A 24,205-nucleotide genomic window follows, 5' to 3' on the forward strand; every position below is an offset into this window, starting at 1 on the left:
AAGAATAAACATTCTATAAACTTAAAATAATAAGCTATTCAAAATAATATATAAAAGGGTTTAAAATAAATAAATAAAAAGCAAATGTAAAGTGATTAACATATATATAATAATTCAAAATGACTTATGTAAAAAGGGTTTAAAATAAATTGATAATATATATAAAAAAATTTAAAGTAAATAATAAAACAATTTAAAATGAATAATACATAAAACAAGTTTAAAATAAATAATGTATAAAAGCATTTTAAAATCTATATTACACAAAGCAAATTAAAAATGACATATATGAATAATTTTAAAATAAATAATATATAAGTTAATTTAAAAATAATAAATAAGACGTTTAAAATATATAATACGTAAAAGAATTAAAATAGACAATATAATTATATTTTATGATAGTAACAGTTCAAGGGTAATATAAAAGAGTTATTTGAAATACATAATATATAATAACTTAAAAATATAAAATAATTTGAAATAAATATATAACAAAATAATTTTTAAAAGAATTATAAATATATAAAAACTTGAAATAAACTATATGTATACATATATATATAATATAAAGAATATAAAATAAATAATACATATAAAATAGATTAAGATAACATATGTACATAAAGCAAGTTAGAATAAATAATAAGAATTTGAACAAATAATACATTAAAATAAGTTAGAATAGATGTAAAATAAATAACATAAAAAAATGTTTGAAATAGCATATAAATAAAACGTTTTTTTAAAAGGTTAATAAATGAATTAAATAGATTTAGGGCGTGGCTAAAAATAAGTTAAAATTGGGTATAAAACTATAAATACTGGAAAGCTAATCAGGGATTAAAATGAAACGCGCAAAAACTAGTGGGGGCTAGATGAAAAATATCCCCTTGATGCTCTGCTGGCGTTTACCCTTACAGTACAAAGTACCAGATCGAAAACCAAACGAAATCTGAAGGTTAAATTTTTTAAAAAAAAGAAGACAGAAAATGGGGGCCTGATTGCGTGGAGTTGCGAAAGAGAAGGACTAAACGCATAAATTTCCCTTTTAGGAAAAGTGCACAGACCCCACCCCCTAAACAACGTCATTTCAAGGGTGAAATAAAACCAAATTTCCTTCATTTTTTTTATCTGTCGTTCTCTTTTGTTTTCCAAAAAAAAAAAAAACACAAAATACCCTCTCCCCAACTTGTTTCTCCGACGAATCAGATTCCTTCATTGCCCGCTGTACCACCACCGTACTCGGTGGCCGACGGTGCGCGAAGATAGGCTTTTCAACCCCGGTGAGTCCCTTTTTCCCCTCTTTTATTATTACTTAATATTTATATGCAAAAAATGAAGTAAAATAGAATATAAGGAACAAAGCAAGAATCTAAAACAAAAATAAAGATGAAAATCACCTTCTTGAAATTTTCCTTTTTTGTTATTTCTATTTTCTGATGATTCGTAACCAAGAAAAAAAAAAAAACAAAGGGATGTTTCGGCTTTTATAACCGAATTACATAGATTCATTTTTGTTTTTTGCTTGTTGTCTACTACTATTTTTGTTTTTTTCTTCTTTGTTCTTGTATTTTGCATGTTAGTTTCGTCTTGCAGGTGTCAGACGCGTGGAAGGCCGGTGGTTGGTGTCCCGAGAGGTGGTGGCGCGTGTGAGGAGGCTGGTGGCTTAAGAGCGGCGGCTGAAATGATGGGGGCTAGGGTTGCTGAAATGTTTTGGGTAGTTGGGCTAGGGTTTGATGTAATGGGTCATTTGGTTTTGGGTTTGGTTTAATGAATTGGGCCTGATATTTGTAAAAATGGACTTTATTTTGGATTCTTTATTTTTATTTGAGTTTTATTTTTTTAGGCCAAAATTGGCTATTACAGGATATTTTCCATTTTGGTCCTCCTTCGTTATCAGTGCACCCAAATCGGTCCTAGTTTCTATTTTTTTATTTCGAATCTGCCCCAAAACTTCACTTTAAGTTTAATTTAGTCCCCATTTTGTTATTTTTGATATTTTAATTAAATTAATTATTTTAATATATTATTATTTATTATTATTATCATTATTATTATACTAGTATTTTTTTATCATCGTTGTTATTTTATTTTATCACTTTTTTTATATTATATTTATTTGTTACATTTAGTGTTATTATTGTTTATTATAACTACTATTATTATTATTCTCACCATTGCTATTATGTTTTTATCATTATTATTTTTATTATTATCAATGTTCTTATTATTATTATTTATTATCAATAATTTTATTATTGTTACTATTATTATTATCAACCTATTATTATTCTTGTTAGTAAATTATTGTTTCCTATTTTTATATTATTTTTGTTATTAACATATATTATTATTATTAATGTAGTGTTATTCTTATTATTTTCTATTATTACTATTATTATTATTTTTATTTATTTATTATTATTTTCTTATAAATTGGTTTTATTTTTACCCTTATTATTATCATTATATTTCTTTTATATTTATTTATATATTCTTTTTTCTTACATGCGTTTATTTTACTTTATTTTATCATTTATTTATTTATATCCTTTTATAATTTTAAAACTTTAGATTTTATTATTATATTATTATTTTCTTGATCTTTTCATTATTATTATTATTATTATTATTATTATTATTGTCATTATTTTTATTATTGTTGTTGTTCGTTGATGATTATCGTTATTGTTTCCATTATCATTATTATTATTATCCATGCATATTAATATGCTAGTTTATTGATATCAATGTTATATATTATATTGTATTATGTATGTTACGTTATTATTAGCCAAACTTGTCACTACCATTATTCGTCAAATACGACCCCATTCATGTTTCAAATAAATTTTTTTTTAAATGTGTATCATTTTTAAATATTTAATCCAAATTCATACAAAAAAACAATTTTGAAAATAAAGGCAATGTTCTGTATTTGGAAATTCGAGAGATCGTGCCCTAACGTACTGAGTTTCGATTTTTCTCGTTTGATCCAAATGACCGAATAACCTTTTAAAATTAAAACACGTGAGTTTTGAAAAATCAAAAGACTAACTTATTCTCGAGGGTCTGAAATGTTGTGTCCTAACGTACTGAATATGGCATTTTATTACTTTGGGACAAGAAAGTCTTTAGAATCCATTTCGATTTACTCAAGCAAATTCTTTGTATAGACCAACATAAAAAAGGGATCGTATTCTAAATTCTTTTCGAGTTTTTAAATTTCGACATTAAGACATTAATTAATCAGTTAGGTACCAATTTTGGGCGTTACGAGGGTGCTAATCTTTCCTCGTACGTAACCGACTCTCGAACCCATTTTCTCAAATTTCGTAGACCAAAATCGTTATTTTAGTAAATCAAAAAGTTTTATTAAAATAACCAAATTTCTAGGTGATCCGATCACACCTAAACAAAAAGATTGGTGGCGACTCCCGTTTCTTCATTTTCATTTTCAAAATATAAAGTCGATACTTGTTTTCAAAAAAATTGTTTCGACAATCAAATTTAAATATTTTCGTATACATGGCATATTAAAAGCCTAAAAGTGATTTTATTTATATATTTAATATTTGATGGTTTGATGGAGTGGCTGGTGAAGGCCGATCATGCAGTCATCGTTTATGACTAAATTACACCTAAAAAATTCATCAAAGAGAATATATATATATATGAAAAAAAAGAAAGCAACCAAATTGATATTAAAAATAAAGAAGTAGGGAGTAATTTTTTTTTCTTTATTCGGTAGGGTGCCGGAGCTTTTTACGGTCTCCATTGCATTAAAAAGGTGATATTGGAATTTGATAGTGGTGAAGTAGTATGCTGGTTATGTAGCCATGGTAGTACAATGCATTATAATCAAGGGGGTATCTAGGGATTGGTAGGGAGATGGAAATTTTTTTATTTATGTTTTTTAATATTTTTAAAATTTTAAATTAATAAAAATAAAATTATATTTTAATTTTTAAAAATAATAAAATTTTAATTTAATTTAAAATTTTATATTTATTACTATTATAAAAATTTTAATTTAATTTTCATCTCCTAAAATATTTTCTAACTTCTGTCCTAGGGTTTGCCCAGAATTGCAATTATTGTTGAACGGGGATTGGAAAAAGTCCAACACGTGCGAGTTGATCTTGTTGTTGGTCTTCGTCTTGGTATTTTAAAAAATACAACTACTAAAGAATACCAAAATACAACTAATAAAAACAATTTTGATTTCTTGATTTTGGTACTTGTTCAGAGGTAAGGATTTTAATATAAAAGAAAATAGATAAAATATCTTTTAGTTTATATTTAAATTTATATAATAATAACTAACACATGATCATATCATATTAAATAATTTTAATATTTCATTAAAAATTTAAAATTTAATATAAATAGTTGACTAAATCATATCTTGGTTAATTTTGGCGTTGTCCGTACAAGAAGATATAGCTTTAAGTGTATTGAAATGCTCTTTTTTTTGTTATTTAAAGGTTAGAGAAAAATATAAATAATTTTAGACTTTGAATTAATAGTGCATTAAATATAAAATTTTCATTTTAAAATCCAAGTAGATTATTAAAATTAGACTGATATAAAAAAACTTAAGGATTGATAATTAATTTTCTTATCAAATAGATTGTATATATATATCAATAAAATGACTTTTTTAAAAAAAATTAATTTGTTTTTTTTCAAATTAAAGATATATTAAGTCTAACCTATTGCATCGAAAACACTTAACATAAAATTAGGTTTCATGTTATAAAGAATTAAAAATAAGTGATGGAAAAATTAACATAAAATATTAATTAATTTGTGTTTTTCATAAATGTGTTTTGTAGGAGAAATAGAAAAATTGAAAAATAATAATTTTATTTTCATCCATTACTTAATAGAATTGCAAAAATAAATAAATAAATGTGAAGCTTTAGAAAAACACATAATTATGAACTATCATTCATCCTTTCAACATTTTCTTCCCTTCTGTAATTCAAATTTAAAGGGATTGGTTTTTACGTCATAGTATAAAAAATAATCATTTTTCCTATTATTTTTCCTCTTACTTTTATTTCCTACCAAATATATCTAAAATTTATTTTCTTTTCATTTTTCCCTCACTCTTTCTGTTCTACTATTTTTAATTCAACCAAACACATCCTTAAATATTTTGTTTTATGAATAATGCAACATTTAGTTTTTGAATTTGATATTTTCTTTTAATTTGGTCTCTAAAATTTGGTTTATTGTCAAGAGGTAATGACACGAAGCTATCATAAAATGTAATAAAGTTATTTGAACTTTTTGATATATATAAAATTCAAAAAATATATATAAAAAATTTTGTAAAGAAAATTATAAAAGAAATTATAGAAAGTTTATTAACAATAAGAAGTGATAAAAAATTATAAAAAAATATAGAAATTATAAAAAAAACTTAAAATTTTACATATATATGAAAATTTAGAGAATTATAAAAATAAAATAAAAATCCATTTTCATAACAACTAATTTTTATGTTACATGTATTGTATATAAATATACACATTTAATTATTTTCATTATTTAATAAAATATTTCATTTCATGTAATTAATGTAAGTGTGAAAAATAAAATAGAATAAAATAAATAAAAATAAAGAACACATAAATTTTACGTGGAAACCCTTTCGAAAAAAACCACAGGCAGGAGGAGAAGAAAATTCACTATGTCGAAAAATTTTTACTCAAATACAAGAGGAATAGACTATGTCTATTTATAGGCTTGCAAAGCCATATTCTAGTAGGATTGAAACACCTTATCCTAATCAATATAAAATAGATGGAGTTTAATAAGGTTTAAAACCTTATTCTAAAATAAAATAAAAGAAGTCTAGTTCTATATGGATTTTACTTTTATTTTATTTTTCATCGTATTTTATTTAAATAAGAATTTGGGTCACTTAATTCTAACAATCTCCACCTTGACACAAATTCTCAATGAACAAGTTCTTCATCGCGAACTTTCAATAAACAAGTTCTTCACCTCTTCCAAAAACCCTTAAGGGTTTAACTTCAACAATGAACACCAACCAAGTCTAAGCAATGCTCAAACTTGGTTATAGGAAGTGACTTAGTCATCATATCTGCAGGATTTTCATGAGTGCTAATTTTGCTCACAACAATATCACCACGAGCAATAATATCACGAACAAAATGATACCGAATATCAATGTGTTTTGTTCTCTCATGAAACATTTGATCTTTTGTAAGAAAGATGGCACTCTGATGTCACAAAATCTTGTCTTGATTTGAAGGTCTTCATTGAGTTCACTAAATAGTCCCTTCAACCAAATAGCTTCTTTACAAGCTTCATGTCGCCATGTACTCAACTTGATTGGTAGACAAAGCGATGTAGTTTGCAAAGTGGCTTTCCAACTAATTGCACAACCTCCGATTGTAAAGACGTAACTGTGAGAGATCTTCTTCTATCAAGGTCTCCAGCAAAATCAGCATCAACATACCCTATAACTCCATCTTTAGTTCTTCCAAACTGTAAGCAAACATTAGTAGTGCCTCGTAAGTATCTTAAAATCCATTGAATCGCTTTCCGGTGTTCTTTACCGAGATTCGCCATGTATCGCTAAGCGCCTTGATTGCATATGATAAATCGGGCGTGAACAAACCATAGCATACATGAGAGATCCTCTGCACTAGAGTATGGAACATGTGACATGTACTCAATCTCATTATCGATTGAGGAGATAAGGCCGATGAAAGTCTGAAATGGGTCGCTAAAGGAGTACTAACAGGCTTAGCACTCTGCATATTGAACCTGCAAAGAACTTTCTCAATGTACCCCTTCTGACTTAGGTACAATTTACTTGCTTTTCTATCTCTGAGAATCTCCATACCAAGTATCTTCTTTGCTGGTCCTAAATCTTTCATCTCAAATTCTTCACTTAGTTGGGCTTTAACCTTTCTTATCTCTCTTTTATCTTTTCTTTGCTATCAACATGTCATCAACATAAAGAAGTAGATACACAAAAGAACCATCAACATTTTTCTTAAAGTAGACACAACTGTCAAAACTACTTCTTTTGAAATCATGAGAAGTCATAAAGGAATCAAACCTCTTGTACCACTTGTCTTGGTGATCGTTTCAAACCGTAAAGGGACTTTTTCACAAGCAAACATAGTCCTCTTTTACGAGACTATAAAACCCTCTGGTTGTTGCATGTAAATATCTTCCTCAAGTTCTCCATGCAAAAATGCAGTTTTTACATCTAACTGCTCAAGCTCCAAATCATGCATGGCAACAATACCAAGCAAAGCTCGAATCGAACTATGCTTAACAACTGGAGAGAACACATCTGTGAAGTCCACTCCTGGAATTTGACTGTAACCCTTTGCAACAAGCCTTGCTTTATATCTGGGTTCTTCAACTCCTGGAGTCCCTTCTTTCTTTTTAAACACCCATTTACAACGAACAGCCTTTTTACCTTTAGGAAGTTTTACAAGATCCCATGTTCTGTTTTTGTGGAGTGATTCCATCTCCTCTTGCATAGCAAACATCCACTTTTCTGAGTCTTCACAGCTAATCGCCTCAGAATAATTAAATGGCTCTTGATTCACATCTATATCTTCAGCCACATTTAAAGCATAAGCAACTAGATCAACCTCGGCATACTTCTTTGGAGGTTTAATTTCTCTTCTTGTCCTGTTTTTGGCGATAGAGTATTGCGGTGAAGAAGCAACTCTATTCTCAATTTTGTCTTGGCTTGAGGAGTTGATTCTTTATTAATCGATGCTCCACCGCTTTTGGTTTTCTTTATTGGAAGAGTCTTTAAGAGATAAGTTAGGTAGCATAGCGGTTTCATCAAAAACAACATCTCTCGCTAATCACAACTTTTCTATTTTCAGGACACCATAACTTATAGCCTTTTACACCAGCTTTATAACCAAGAAAAACGCATTTAATGGATCTCGGTTCCAATTTTCCATTATCAACATGAGCATACGCAGGACACCCAAAAATCTTTAAATCAGAATAATTAGCAGGATTACCAGACCATACCTCTTGTGGAGTCTTTTTCTCAATGGCAACGGATGGAGATCGGTTGATCAAAAACATGCACGATGAGGTCATACGCCCAAAATGACTTGTAAGTTGGCATTTGACAACATACATCGAACCTTCTCCATGATCGTTCTGTTCATTCGCTTACGCAACGCCGTTTTGTTTGTGGAGTATGACGAATCGTCAAGTGTCTCATGATCCCTTCTGACTTGCACAATCTATTAAACTCATCAGAACAGAACTCTAAGCCATTGTCTGTACGGAGGTATTTTATCTGTTTTCCCGTCTGTTTTTCAATCATAATTTTCCAAGACTTAAATGTGGAAAACACATCGCTTTTCTGCTTCAGGAAGAACGCCCAAACTTTTCTGGAAAAATCATCAATAAAGGTTAGCATATAATTAGCTCCACCTCTCGAAGGCACTCTGGACGGCCCCCACAGATCAGAATGAATATACTCCAACGTTTCCTTCGTGTTATGGATTCCTCTAGTGAATCGAACTCTCTTTTGCTTCCCAAAAACACAGTGCTCACAGAAATTCAGTTTGCAAATTCCTTGCCCATTAAGAAGTCCTCTTTTGCTTAATTCTGCCATGCCATTCTCACTCATATGCCCTAGGCGCATATGCCAAAGTTTAGTAATATCATCATCTGACAAGGAAGAGGAAGCGACAGCTGCATCACCAGTAATAGTAGAACCCTGTAAAACATATAACTTGGCAATCTTTCTTTGCCCTTTCATCACAACAAGGGACCCTTTGGAAATCTTTAAAACCCCACTTTCAGCTGTGTATCATGCCTTTTGAATCAAGAGTACTCAACGAAATTAAATTTCTTTTCAATTACGGAACATGCCGCACATCACTAAGTGTTCGACAACTCCATCAAACATCTTAACTTTAATTATTCCAACACCGCGATTTTACATGAAGCATTATTTCCCATCAAAACAACACCTTGAGATCTTTGTTTCATAAGTTGTAAACCAATCCCGATTGGGACTCATGTGGAAGGTGCAGCCTGAATCAAGTATCCACTCCTCGCTTACTTTAGAATCATTGATAGAAGCAACTAGAAGTTCACCATCACTGTAGTCTTCTACAACATCGCCTTCACCGAATTTTAAAATTGTTTTCCCTTTTGATTCGCAGCCTCCTTTTAATCTTATTTTGTAGCTTATAGCACTTTCAGATTTAATGTGCCCTTTCTTCTTGCGAAGTTGCAAGTTTTACCTCTGTTTGAAGATTTCGATCTACCCTTAGATTTACCACGAGGATTCCGTTCTGTGTTCTACCACGATCATCATCAACATTCGGTCTTGTCTCCCACGAACAATGAGACCCTCTCCACGAGAGTTGGGTTTAACCACAAGATGCTTCATCTTATCATACGAGGTTAAAGAATCATAAACCTCATAAACTGTGAGAGACTCGCGGCTATATAAAATCGTGTCTCTAAAGGTTGAATAAGGCGGGGCAACGAACAAAGTAGAATCAACCCTAGATCTTCCTTATCATCTTGAACCTCCATGGCCTCCAAGTTTGAGAAAATTTCTTTAAACAACATTAAGTGTTCGTGTCTGACGCACCTTCCTCCAAACGATGAGCATAAAGACGCTGCTTCATATGCAACTTGCTTGTTAGAGTTTTCGACATACATATTTGTTCTAGCCTCTTCCATAATGCGTGGCGGTTTTCTCTTTCATCACATCCTGCAAAATTTCGTTGGACAAATGCGATGTAATTGTGTTAATGCCTTTCGATCCTTACGCTTCTTCTCTTCATCTGTTAATGTCGAAGGCATCTTATCTATCCTAGCGGGCATCCTCTAGATCCATCTGTGCAAGAAGCGCTTGCATCTTAATTTGCCACAACGCAAATCGGTGTTGCGATCCAACAATGAATTTCATACTTCAAAGACGCCATTACCGTGATCGAGATGAATAACCCGGAAGCTCGATACTAATTTGTGAAAAATAAAATAGAATAAAATAAATAAAAATAAAGAACACATAAATTTTACGTGAAACCCTTTCGGAAAAAAACCACAGGCGGAGGAGAAGAAAATTCACTATGTCGAAAAATTTTTACTCAAATACAAGAGGAATAGACTATGTCTATTTATAGGCTTGCAAAGCCATATTCTAGTAGGATTGAAACACCTTATCTAATCAATATAAAATAGATGGAGTTTAATAAGGTTTAAAACCTTATTCTAAAATAAAATAAAAGAAGTCTAGTTCTATATGGATTTTACTTTTATTTTATTTTCCATCGTATTTTATTTAAATAAGAATTTGGGTCACTTAATTCTAACAATAAGTGTTTGAGAAGCTGAGATTAAATTGTATATGTACACCAATAATAGATAAAATTAATTATGATTTTACTGCATAAAAATTATCAAATAACTATCAATTTTAAAATATAATGCTAAAAATTAATTAAATTTAAACAATTATTGATGAAGAAACCATAATCAAATTTTAGACGTAATTGGTTAAACTTTATTAAATTTTACGAATATCTCTAATTGTTTTAAAAATCAATAAATTAATGAAAAATTAAAAACAACTTCCTAAAACCAATTAAAATAAAATTATTTTTACAAAAAAAACCAACTATCTAAAATAATTCAATTTAAAATAAATACCAATAATATTACAAAAATATTTAAAATTTCTTAATCATGATGTTCTTCTTCAATTTATCATCACCATCATCATCTTCTATCAATATGGGTTTTTATTTGTCTAACTTGTTTAAGTTATAATACAATTAATTATACCCTACATTCGATCCAATCGTCGAGTTCAAATGTAAAATATCATATTCATTACTAGAGCAACTCAAACTAATTTCGTACATTGAATTCAATAAAATTTCACAAAAAAAGACAAATTAGATCAACCATTTCAAATACTCAAAATTCATTTTTAAGACTTTAAAATCAAGTTATAAACATTTTGAAATGATCCCTAAAGTTCCAAAAGTGATCGAGACCAAATACAAGTCGTCGGAGGTCGAAACAACTCAATGCAGGAAAGGGACCCTTATGTTCCATAGATGTATTGATACAAGTGGGGGACTTGTACCAATACAAGTATAGCTTTTTGCTTACTAACATACTTGTTGCGACACAACTCGCTTCATGTATTGATCCAACTATGCCAAAACCCAAAAAATCACCCTAAAACTCACCTATTTTGACCCTTAACACTTCAATATCAAGATTGGGACTTCAAGGAACTTAAAACTAAGTTTAAAACATCGTATACATAGCAAAATACCCTATATTTAGTAGATCTAAATGTGCTACCACAACATGATTTCAAACACATACTTGAAACATATACAAACTAATTCAACATTAAACTCCATACATATTCATCATTTAGACATCTATATTCACAACATATTATCATCATTTATCAGCTCCTCACATGTCATTCAAATACTCAAGACACCAAAATATCATAGGGCATAATGAAATATCAATATCTTATAATGAAATATCATAGTTTATAATGAAATATCAATATCTCATAAAATCATTTCCTTATATTTTCATCAGAATATCATAGTTTGGTTTATAACACTCCATACCCAGTCCAAATGCTAGTCTCGAGCTACATGATGCTACTATAATAAACTAAAACATTCATGAACAATTTAGACATTAACATTCAATAAATCAATATATTCAAAATAAGTTCATATTAATATACATTAAAGTTAAAATCGAGTCCCAAATTAACTTACAAAGCACTTAAACAATTTCAAAATTTAATCAGGACCAATCTGAATCATTTACAAAATAATAGGTAAAATGTTAAAACAGGGATCACACGACTGTGTGGCCAAGCCTTGTGACAGGGTTGAGGCCGTGTGGTGCTATCACACAATCGTGTCCCCAACCCGTGCTAAAGACTGATGCTGTGTAATCTAGGGTCATATGGTCGTGTCACCAGACCATGTAATAGACTGTGGCCGTGTGAGCTATCCTGCACCTAAATTAAATAGACCACACATTCGTGCTATGCACCCATGTATGGCACACGACCATGTGGCAGACCGTGGCACAGGCTGTGTGTGTCTAAAATGCTTTCCACAACAAGCAAAAATGACCTAAAATCCTTTAAGCCTTAAGTCAAAGTAATAGACCCTTGATTAACCTATTAAGAAACACCGAAAATGTACCAAAACATAACATAATTCAATCAACCTGAGTTCCTAACCAATATGCCACATTTGGCACCATAATTCAATCATTATACAACAACTATTCTTTATCATTCATACCCAATTATTCATACCTAAACATAGATGTACAATCATAATTTCTTTAGCTAAATTATCAATTGACCAAGTACATCAATTAGCTTAAAACATGAATACATAATTCAACAATCAAAAGATATCATATTCACCAATGCCTTCGTCCAACTTAAGACTCAATTCAATCACACCAAACATATACATTTACCTATCACCTCCAAAGTCCAATGTCATTTCATGCCATTACCTAAACATATATATAATGTCATTCAAGTCTTTGACATTATCATCAATCTACTAAGTATCAAATTGGTACCAAACACTTAAACACCACAGGGTTATTTATATAAATTTATACACAACCAAAGTATCAAAACACGTTCATTAATTTGCAAAGTAAATATCCTATATACATGCCACAAATAACCAACTTCAAAACATCTAAAGTCTACCGAATCGAGTAACAATAGGTGTGAGCTACTGGTTGATTCAATCGACAAGTTTCGAACATTCAAAACCTACAGAAAAGTAGTAACACGAGTAAGTAGATAAAATACTTAATAAGCTCATACAATATATGTTGTAGGCCAATTTTAACCCATTTACATCAAAACCCAATTTAGCCTTACCCAACCCACCAAAATTAAACCCAAAACCCAAAATCTTAACTACCCAAAGCCCAATTTACATCAAAACCCCAATGGCCCAAACCTTAAGCCCAAATTAAAATAAAAAAACCTAGCCCACAACCTAAACTTTTCTCAACTAAATCCTAGCCTTTGCCACCACCAACTCCACTAGCCACACTTACTCCACTACCTACTCTACTAGCCACACTCCACCACGACTTGTACCTACAAATGAAGACATAAACAATAAAAAATATTTTGTAAATGGCTATATAAGCCTTCTCATATTTTGTATTAAAAGGGAGGAAGAAGTTTTGGGGGAGAAAGTTATTGTAAAGGATTTTTGAGAGGTTTTTTTAGAGTAATCAAGGAGAAGAGTTATTGTAAAGGCTAGTTTTTGGAGAGAATAGTTTTTTTTGGAGATTAATCAAAGATCAAAGCAAAAAAGGTTTCTTCGTCTATTCTCGTTTTAAGTTCTTTGTTTGCTTATCATTTTTTCTTTCAATCTTATTTTGTTTCTTTTATTCGAAAGTAAAAATAAAAGGAGGCAGCTTATCCATTTTTACCGAAAAAGTTTTTTGAGGTCCATTTGCCGATGTCTGGTGGTGCTTAACAATCCTATCCGTTGGACCGAACGGTGGTAAAAATCACCCTCTCTCTCTCTCTTTTTTTTGTTATTATTATATTTCTTAATATTATATTATATATATATTCTTTTAATATATTAGGTATATTCTAAATTCTATATTACGTATATATATATTATACTATTTTATGTATATATCTTTAATACTATATTATTTATATATATATATATATATATTTTACATGTTATCTTATGTATATATTTTAATTATATTATGTATGTATTTTTACACTATATTATGTACATATTTATGTAGTATTATTAATAGTATTATTTTTAAACATCATTGTTATTTCTAATATATATATATTATGTACACTTTTTATTTCTATTTTATTTTTTATTTGTCAATATTAATTATTATTATTCTAATATTTTGATATTTTAATATTTTATATTATTCACATCACTATTCGCATTTTTACAATAATATTCTTAGATTTTTTTACTATCATTTTAGAAACTTTTTACATTTTAATTTTAAGAATAAGGCAATGTACCGATTTTAACATTAAGTCATTGATTTCATCGCTATGTTGGGTGAAGTTAGTCGGCTCGTGTTAAAAACGGGATATCCTTCTAAAAAACCAAAAACTTACAACTTCTCATTTCCTTCAATCGGATCACGTTTAAATGTCAAATTGAATTCGTATTTTTGAAAATCAAGACAACACGTGTTTAATCAGATACCAATTTTGGGCGTTGCGAGGGTGCTGATACTTTCCTCGCGCGTAACCAACTCCCGAACCCAACGTTACTCTGGCTTTTGACGTAGACCTAAATTCAACCTTCATTTTTGTGCAAGAATAAGTTTTCTTTTCTAAAAAAGGATGATTTATTAGGTGTCCGGTCACACCTAGAAAAAAGATCGGTGGCGACTCCCTTTTTTAATAAAATCGAAAGTCAATTTTTTAAATTTTCAAATAATCGCCTCAATTAGAGACCGAAAGCGAATTTTTTACGTCGCTACAGTTGGCGACCCCACTGGGGAACCTTTTTGAGAGTCGAGTCGAATTAAACTCGCGTTGTCAAAATTTTCAAAGTTCCTTGTTCAAATTAACATTTAGTCGTGATCCTCAAATTTTTTTGTTTTCAAAAAAATCATGCATTTGCATCGTGTTGTATATATTCTAACTTGTTTTATCCGGTTGTTTTTCAGCTTTAAATTTTTGTGATTTTAGTTTTGGTTTAGTTTTTTAAATAAAACGTAAAGGTTTGTGAGTTTCTCCCCACACACCGTACACGAGCATCTTTGCATAACATAAGCTCTATACCTGGGCTCCGTCCGTTTAAGTGAAAGTAAACGCTACACCTTCGTGAGTTAACTCGTCCCTCCGCACAGGTTAGTGAATACTTTCGGGTTACATATAACTTATGCTTTCGTGAGTTAACTTGTCCCTCCACATAGGCATAAGTAAATGTAATCCCTCGAATTGATCTCGTAAGCCTATGATGAGCCATGGCCGAGGCTTCGTACTACTCTTAGTAGACGATAGTACGAACAATTCGAGTACCTATCTAGAACCAAAACCGCATATAGTGAACTGTACGAGCCCCCTAACTAGAGCCATGCCGAACCTCTGTCCGTTTACTAGTCACTGAAATAAGTACATGGGAAAAACACATCTTACCTTCTGTTTCTTTTACATTTACGCTTTCTATGCAAGGGAATCGAGTCTATTGGACCAAATAGCTTAATTTATTAGATTGTCCACAGTTTTTCTCTATTCATATGTGTTGTGCTAACCAAGTTTGTTTGATTTTATTCTTATTTTACATCATGCATTATAGGCATCATATTAGGAAGGTGTTGACTAGAGATCGGTTGCCAAAAAACAGGTTTCTAATGGAAGAGTCAATTATACAAATAACCGAGAGGAATGCTGCGGTTCGAGACTGGTCTCTAAAGACTCAGAAAGAAAGAGGGGATAGTCTAGTAGAGGGATGTATTGCCAATTTTCCCGAGCACGTAACTGTAAATGTTCGCCAGAATAACCTTGAAGATTTGGTTCGGGTGTGGAATCAGTGGGACTCGGATACTAGGGGTATCTTCACTGAAAGATATGGGGACATAGCCGACTTGATTCTCGTCAACGTGAGCGAACGATTGATCCAAGCCATGGTCGATTTTGGGATCCAGCCTACCAATGTTTTACTTTCAATCAGGAAGACATGACCCCGACTATAGAAGAGTACGCTGCTTTGCTTCGTGTCGAAAACGTACAACCCTATAAGATATATGTGAAAGAACCTAAGCCAATGACCTTCAAGAAAAAGTTAGTGAGATTGACAGACATGACTGATGCGTGGGCTGAAAGACAGATAAAGAAAAAGAATGAAACCATTTGCATTCCATGGTCTTCCCTACGAGACTTGATTCTGAACCATCCCGACATGTTGAAAAGGGTAAATCTGTTCGCTCTGGCCATTTACGGTTTGATCATCTTTCCGAAGGTCCTTGGATACATAGAAGTTGTAGTGGTAGATTTCTTCGAAAGATTAAAACAAGGAATCAACCCCGTCCCAACTATCCTGGCCGAAACCTTCAGATCACTAAGTAGCTGTAGGAAGAAAGGGAAGGTCATTTTATCGGATCTTGCGATTACTCAATGTTTGGATTCTGAGCCACTTCTGGAAAGTAGAGTGCACACCGTTCCATATGTTTTCTAAAACATTCTCCCCGTTAGAAGCTTATCTCAAGAAAGAATGGCCAAGGGAGGTCACCGAACAACACTGGGTCTCAGTCTTTCAGAATCTTCGCGCCGAGGACGTAACTTGGAGAGCACCGTGGATACGTCCGTCAGTTCTGCTATACAAGGTCGGAGATCAAGATTGGGTGCCACTACTCGGGTTATGGGGAGGAGTTGGATATGCTCCGTTAATGGTCCAAAGGCAATTTTCTTCACGACAATTCGTACCCGCCACTGGAGGATTAGCACAATCAGAGTTTGCTTTTGCGGGTGAAGGATATATGAAGAGGGTCCGAGATACTGCAAAGTCTTAGAAGAGAATTCATCATATGGAATTAGCTCTATATGCTGATACCCTCACCCAAGATTACGATATATGGAGAAAGCAACGGGTGAACAGCCAGCAAATCTCGTCGACAAATTACACCGTCTAGAATCCTTTCTCGGCAGAAGTGCCATCCGAACTAGAAATAGCAAGACAGGAATTTGAGCGCGAAAAGGTCAAAATGTTGCGGGACATTAGTATTCTTCAAGAAGAAAATTACCAGTTGAAGATCGACATCCAGATCGAAAGGTCTAAAGCCGAGAAAGTATAAAAGGAAGTCGAAGTCGTAAGAAATGACTTAAGGGACCTTCAGCTGGAAAATAAAAAGTTAAGAGTCACTATCAAGAATAGTGGGTTGGGTAAGTCGTCAACAGAGTGGAGAGAAGAATTAAACAATACTAAAGGCGGGATGAAATTTTGGAAAAAGAGGGCAGAGAATGAGGAGGAAAAGGCTACGCGGGTTATGATAGAATTAAGAAGGAAAAGCGCTGAACACGAAGCTATGTCTACCAAATGAACAACCAGTCAATCTGAACATCAAAGCTTAAGAGAAAGAGTACGAGATCTAGAAGATGCGTTGCGAGCTCGTCAGCAACAATTGAATACTCTCTTAAAAGCCTTGGAAGAAAAGAATGATCAGTATGATAGAGACACCCATGCTTATAAAACGGACCTCCAAGAAAGAGAAATGCAACTTGGCTTTTTGATCAACAAAATTCGTCAAGCGGCTGTGCACATGGTACAACTATCAGATAAAGCAGAGGATCTCAGTTGCCAATTCCCGCCGAGCCAACAATCAAGCATATCGGAGTTCTTAGAGTGAGTAAAGAAATATAGCGATATAGCTAGAAAGTTTGTGTAATGGCCGAATCAAAAATGGCGAAATATTTTGTAATGAACTCTTTTGATGAATGAAATGCCTAATAGGGACTATCTCGAGATCAACACTAATTTCTCGCATTTCTTTCATGACTGACATTCATTCAAAATTTATTCATTCACTCATTACATATACATATCCCATAATCATTCGCTAAGGTTAGAATTATATAATTCGCAGTTGCAACACTTCAAATCTGGAACCACGCCATTCGTATAAAACGCGTCGACAAGCTAGAGCAATGGAGGCTGAGTTCAATGAAAGAATCGAAAGGATGGAAAGAGTCCAGAAGGAATTACAAGAACAACTAGCTAAGTCACAGCAAGAAACGAGGGATTTGATAGTAAGATCTCGAGAGGAATCACTTGAACAAAAGGATCAAATGACTAGAATGATGGAGATGATGTCAGTTTTGGTCAAAGGAAAAGGACCCATGCAGAACCCCGACAGTATGGAACCTCAATTAAGAATTAATCATGACCAGGATCCACTCTATCCCCCAAGATTCACTCCACCACATGCCCACGTAGCACAAAGAGGGTATACTCAAGGGGAATCCACAGGCTTGGAACAACGACCTATGCTATTTGCTCATCTAGGGCAAGGAACATTTATGTCAAATCCTGGAGCAACCCCTGCCAATCCTGTAGTTCCAGATTTAGATGATCCAGTCGAAATAGCCAAGTTGAAAATAGATTATCACGAGGCTCAAGAGAGGTATAGGAGCTTGGAGGAAAGACTTAAGGCAATAGAAGGCACTGAAGTCTTCTCTGCACTAGGTGCTAAAGAACTCAGTTTGGTACCTGACCTAATCCTACCTCCGAAGTTCAAGGTGCCTGATTTTGAAAAGTACGATGGGACAAGATGTCCAAAAGCACATCTTGTCATGTTTTGCCGAAAAATGATCGGTTACGTGAATGAAGATAAGCTATTTGTACATTGTTTTCAAGATAGTCTAGTAGGATCGGCTCTTCGGTGGTACAACCAGCTCAGTAAGGAAAAGATCTAATCTTGTAAAGATTTGGCGTCGGTATTCTGTGAGCAATACAAGCATGTATCAGATATGGTGCCTGATTGGATGACTTTACAAATGATGGAGAAAAAGCCGTCAGAAACTTTTAGACAATATGCGCAGAGATGGAGGGACGTCTCAGCCCAAGTGGAACCCCCACTAACGAAAATGGAGATAACCGTCCTTTTTATTAACACCTTAAAGACACCGTTTTATGACAAACCCCTTACTACTAAACACCGCCTCCTTACTCTTCTTACCCTGTTTACGCCATAAGTAACCTGAGACCAACCGCCACATTCCCACAAAATACAATACCCGCCCAAGGTCAACCCAAAAACGAGCAGAGGCCAAAAAACCCAATTACGAGACCATAATTTACCCCTATTCTGTGTCATATGAGGAACTACCCAAAACTTTTGGAGAAGCAATTGATATCCCCGCATTATATGGCACCCTTGAGGCCCCCATACCCGAAATGGTACGACTCAAATGCTAGTTGTGCATACCATGCGGGAAACCAGGGACATTCCACGGAAAATTACCTAGCCTTTAAGAGGAGAGTTCAATGACTAATTGATGTGGGTATCCTACGATTTGGTAGTGCCAGTAATGCAACTGGGAAACCGTTCCCTAACCATATTGAAGGAAATGTGAGCATAGTGGGGAAAGAAGATGAATGGCGAGTCAGAAGATTTGTTTCAAAAATAAGAACGCCTCTGCAGAAAATCTGGGAGGTACTGGTTAAGAATGGATTGCTCTGTCGCCCCGACGATAATCTCAGAAAAGAATGTCAAGTCAATCATGTGAGGAATTTAAAAGGTTACTGCAATACCGGATAGATAATAAGGAGATTGAGATCATTAATGAAGGAGAGGCCAATGAGAGAGAAGTATGTGCCTCTGACAATTAATCGTCAGGCTTTCTGTATAGCGCCGATCGACCATTCGTAATTTATTACAATACAAGGAAGGAACCGGTGAAACCAAAAATGATAATTGAAGTACCTTCTCCTTTCCCCTACAAGGACAATAAAGCAGTACCATGGAAATATGACGTTAATATCGTCACACCTGAAGATGAAAAACCCAAAGCCATGACTGGAAGCGTCGGGGAAGTAGGTCATTTCACTCGTAGTGGAAGATGTTATTCGAAGGAGGTGAAGAAGAACTGTGACTTGAAACAGAAAGAAAAAACACCGATACACGTGACTGAAGATGAGTATGAAACTGTGTTTGAACAAGAAGCTAAAAAGCCTGTGGACGAGGAGGAAGCACAGGAATTCTTAAAATTTATCAAGCACAGTGAGTACAACGTGGTGGAACAATTAAGTAAGCAGCCAGCACGAATTTCGGTATTATCTCTGCTGTTAAATTCAGAACTGCACCGGAACGCCTTGTTAAAGGTGTTGAATCAAGCTTATGTGGCAAACAATATATCCGTTGAGAAGCTTGACAGATGGGTGAATAACCTAAATGCGGATAATTTTATTTCTTTTAGTGATGATGAAATACCGCCCAATGGTAGAGGTTCAGTGAAAGCATTGCATATCATAACCCGTTGTAAGGGCTATATAATACCGAATGTGCTCATCGACAATGGATCGGCACTCAACGTAATGCCTTTGGCCACACTTTCCAGAATCCTGATGGATTTGTCCTACCTAAGGCCTTGCCATTCTGATGAAGGGCATTCGATGGAACAAGGCGAAAGTCATGGGAAAATCGAAATCCTCTAGAAGTGGGTCCCTACATATACGATGTTGAGTTTCAAGTCATGGACATTACACCATCATACAATTGTCTCTTGGGAAGACCTTGGATCCATTCTGCTGGAGCGGTCCATCATCCTCCATCAAAAGTGAAATTTATCATGGATGATTTGTTTGGTCACTTTGTCGAGGAGAAGAAGACATTGTAGCATCTATTTCTGCCGACGCACCATATATTGAAGTTAGTAAACATGCTATAGAATGTTTCTTCTGATCTTTTGAATTTGTCAATGCCATATTCGTCGCTGAGGGAAACAGAATTCCCGAGTCAAAACTGTCGAGAAATACCAAGATGGGTGTCAAGTTGACTGTAGGAAAGGGAGCCCGAGCAAGGAAAGGTTTGGGAAGGTACCTGCAAGGAATAGTCAGGACTCTAAAGCCAGTGCACCACAAGGCCCGATACGGTTTAGGTTTCCAGCCAGACATGCGTCAAAGAAGAAGGCAGTGGAAGAAAGATCAGGAAAGAAGGATTGCGAGAACTTTGGGCCGAGAAATAGAATAGGAGCCCATAACATACCCTCTTTTGTCAAAAACATTTACATCTATAGGAATGATATACCCCAGACAGGATAATATACAAAGTACACTGTTATTAATTGAAAGGGGTCTTCAGAATGTCAGTATAAATGTCATTGACAAAGGAGCTAACGCAAGTAAAGACGTCTCAAGAATACGCCCTTGTCCCTTGGGTTTCAGGTTGAACAATTGGACTGCCGAATATCTTCTTGTAGTTTATAAGTCTTCAGAGTAATGCTCAAACGTTAACATTCTGTTATGTCCTTAGATATAATAGAATTCTTTTGTAAGAGCCTGCGTTCGCTCTTTTATCATTCAAATGAATATCAATGAAGATGCATTTTGTCATGATCTTTCACATTATCACTAATTTCATAATCATTTTCTCATTTCATAGCCAATCCTTACATTTGCCTCATGCCATGCCATAATATTTCGTTTGTTGGTTCCAATACTTGGATGCCCCTCTATAGTTTCCTTCTCTATTCAACTTTCAGGTGCTCAGATGTCAATAGCATGAACAAACCCGTTACGAGTCCTGAAATCGATTTTGAGAAGGCTGTTTGTTTAGGAGAATTCGAAGCCGAAGAAAATGCTGAAGACTATGTCTCGTCTCCTGACTTGCTAAGAATGGTGGAACGAGAGGATAAATAGATTTTGCCTCATTAAGAGTCTGTTGAAACAATAAATCTGGGAACTGAAAAAAGGAAGCAAGAAGTGAAGATTGGGACTACTATTTCAGGGGGCACCAGGTATAATTTGATTGCTTTGCTCCGCGAGTACAAAGATGTATTTGCATGGTCATATCAGGACATGCCAGGATTGGATAAAGATGTAGTGGTCCATAAGCTCCCATTAAAGCTAGAATGCAAGCCCATTCAACAAAAGCTAAGACAGATGAGGCCTGGGATGTTGTTGAAGATAAAAGAGGAAGTCAAGAAGAAATTTGATGCTGGCTTCCTACAAGCCTCCAAATATCCAGAATGGGTGGCTAACATAGTCCCGGTACCAAAGAAAGACGGCAAAGTACGAATGTGCGTAGATTATCGTGACATGAATCAAGCAAGTCCTAAAGATAATTTTCCCTTACCACACATTGATACGTTGGTGGATAACACAGTAAAACATTTATTATTTTCTTTCATGGACGGATTCTCGGGGTATAATCAGATCAAGATGGCCCCTGAGGACATGGAGAAAACTACCTTTGTAACAATGTGAGGAACATTCTGCTACAAGGTGATGCCATTTGGGCTAAAGAATGCTGGGGCAACATATCAGAAGGCTATGGTGACGTTATTCCATGACATTATGCATAAAGAAATAGAGGTCTACGTCGATGATATGATTGTTAAATCTCGAGGGGAAGAAGAGCATGTAGTGAACCTGAAGAAGTTGTTTGATAGACTGAGAAAGTTCCAGCTAAAGCTCAATCCGGCCAAATGTACGTTTGGGGCTACCTCAGAAAAATTACTAGACTTTATTGTCAGTGAAAGAGGTATCGAGGTTGATCTAGATAAAATAAAAGTCATTCAAGAGTTACCACCTTCGCGCACGCAAAAGGAAGTCAGAGGGTTTTTAGGGAGGTTAAACTACATCGCCCGATTCATCGCTCAACTTACCAACCAATGCGACCCAATCTTTCGGCTCCTTCGAAAACATAACCCGGAAGAATGGAATGAGGAATGCCAGGTGGCCTTTGATAAGATAAAACAATATTTGTCTAGTCCTCCAGTGCTAGTACCGCCAACTCCGAGAAGACCATTGATATTATATTTGACTGTGTTCGAAAATTCAATGGGTTGCGTACTGGGGCAACACGACGAGTCAGGAAAGAAAGAAAAGGTGATCTACTACCTCAGTAAAAAGTTCACTGAATACGAGGCAAAGTATTTGTCTATTGAAAAATACTATTGCGCTCTGGTTTGGGTAGCTCAGATATTTAGGTAATATATGTTGTATCATACAACATGGTTAATTTCAAAGCTGGACCTAATAAAGTACATTATGGAATCACCTACACTCTCAGGAAGAATGAGACGATGGCAGATTTTACTGTCAGAGTATGACATCGCCTATATGAGCCAAAAGTCAATAAAAGGAAGTGCAATAGCTGACTTCTTAGCAACTCGAACAATGGAGGATTATGAGCCATTGAGATTTGATTTCCCAAATGAAGACTTGATGTGCATTACAGAAAAAGAATGCAAGTTACCAAAAAAGAAGTCATGGAAGATGAGCTTTGATGGTGCATCGAACGCATTGGGGCATGGGGTTGGAGCAGTCTTAGTATCGCCAGAAGGGAACCATTACCCACTCACTGCCAGGCTGAACTTCTTCTGTACTAATAACATAGCGGAATATGAGGCATGTATCATGGGACTTCGTGCAGCTATTGAACGAAACGTCAAAACTTTAGAGGTATACGGAGACTCAGCCTTGGTGATTTACCAAATCCGTGGAGATTGGGAAGTGAGAGACTCGAAACTGGTTAAATACAATGATCTAGTGGTAGAATTGATTAAAGAATTCGAAGAAATAACTTTTTATTACCTCCCACGAGAAGAAAACCAATTGGCTGATTCCCCTGGCTACTTTGGCTTCAATGTTCAAAGCAAACAGAGAAACAGAAATAATGCCTCTTCAAATGAGCATATATGAAGTTCCTGCACATTGTTTCAGCATTGAAAAAGAGCCAGATGGATGGCCATGGTTCCATGATGTCTTAGAATATATCAAGAATCAAAAGTATCCCGAACAAGCAAACGAGAACGACAAAAGAACAATCAGAAGAATGGTAGCGGGATTCGTTCTTGATGGGGACATCCTGTACAAAAGAGGAAAAGATCAGGTGCTCTTGAGATGCGTAGATGCTGTTGAAGCTAGAAAAATACTTAAAGATGTCCATGAGGGAATTTTCGGGACACATGCCAATGGTTTCACTATGGCCAGGAAGATTATGAGACTCGGATATTACTGGCTGACGATGGAAAGTGACTGCATTAATTTCGCACGAAAATGCCACAAATGTCAAATTTATGGTGATAAAATTCATGTAGCCCCTTTACCTCTTCACGTCATGACTTCTCCGTGGCCTTTTTCTATGTGGGGCATGGATGTTATAGGGCCAATTTCCCCAAAAGCTTCTAATGGACACCGATTCATTTTTGTGGTTATAGATTACTTCACAAAATGGATAGAAGCCGCATCGTTTTCTAATGTGACAAAGACTGCAGTTTACAGGTTTTTGAAAAAGGAAATCATATGTCGATATGGTTTGCCTGAAAGAATCATTTCAGATAACGCATTGAATTTGAACAACAAGATGATGAAAGAAGTGTGTGAGCAATTTCAAATAAAGCATCATAACTCCTCACCCTATCGCCCAAAGATGAACGGAGCTG

The 24,205-nt window shown here is 34.2% G+C and overlaps 1 long non-coding RNA gene across 1 annotated transcript; it reads left to right on the forward strand.

Moving 5' to 3' along the window:
* Window positions 1–1,129: 1,129 nt before the first annotated feature.
* LOC108460076 (uncharacterized) lies at window positions 1,130–1,856 on the forward strand. The gene is made up of 2 exons (XR_001867454.2): window positions 1,130–1,286; window positions 1,600–1,856. It is a non-coding gene; the product is annotated as an uncharacterized LOC108460076 (long non-coding RNA).
* The last annotated feature ends 22,349 nt before the right edge of the window (window positions 1,857–24,205 follow it).

The sequence above is a fragment of the Gossypium arboreum genome, chromosome 12, assembly GCF_025698485.1.
Source record: "Gossypium arboreum isolate Shixiya-1 chromosome 12, ASM2569848v2, whole genome shotgun sequence".
Lineage (NCBI taxonomy): Eukaryota > Viridiplantae > Streptophyta > Magnoliopsida > Malvales > Malvaceae > Gossypium > Gossypium arboreum.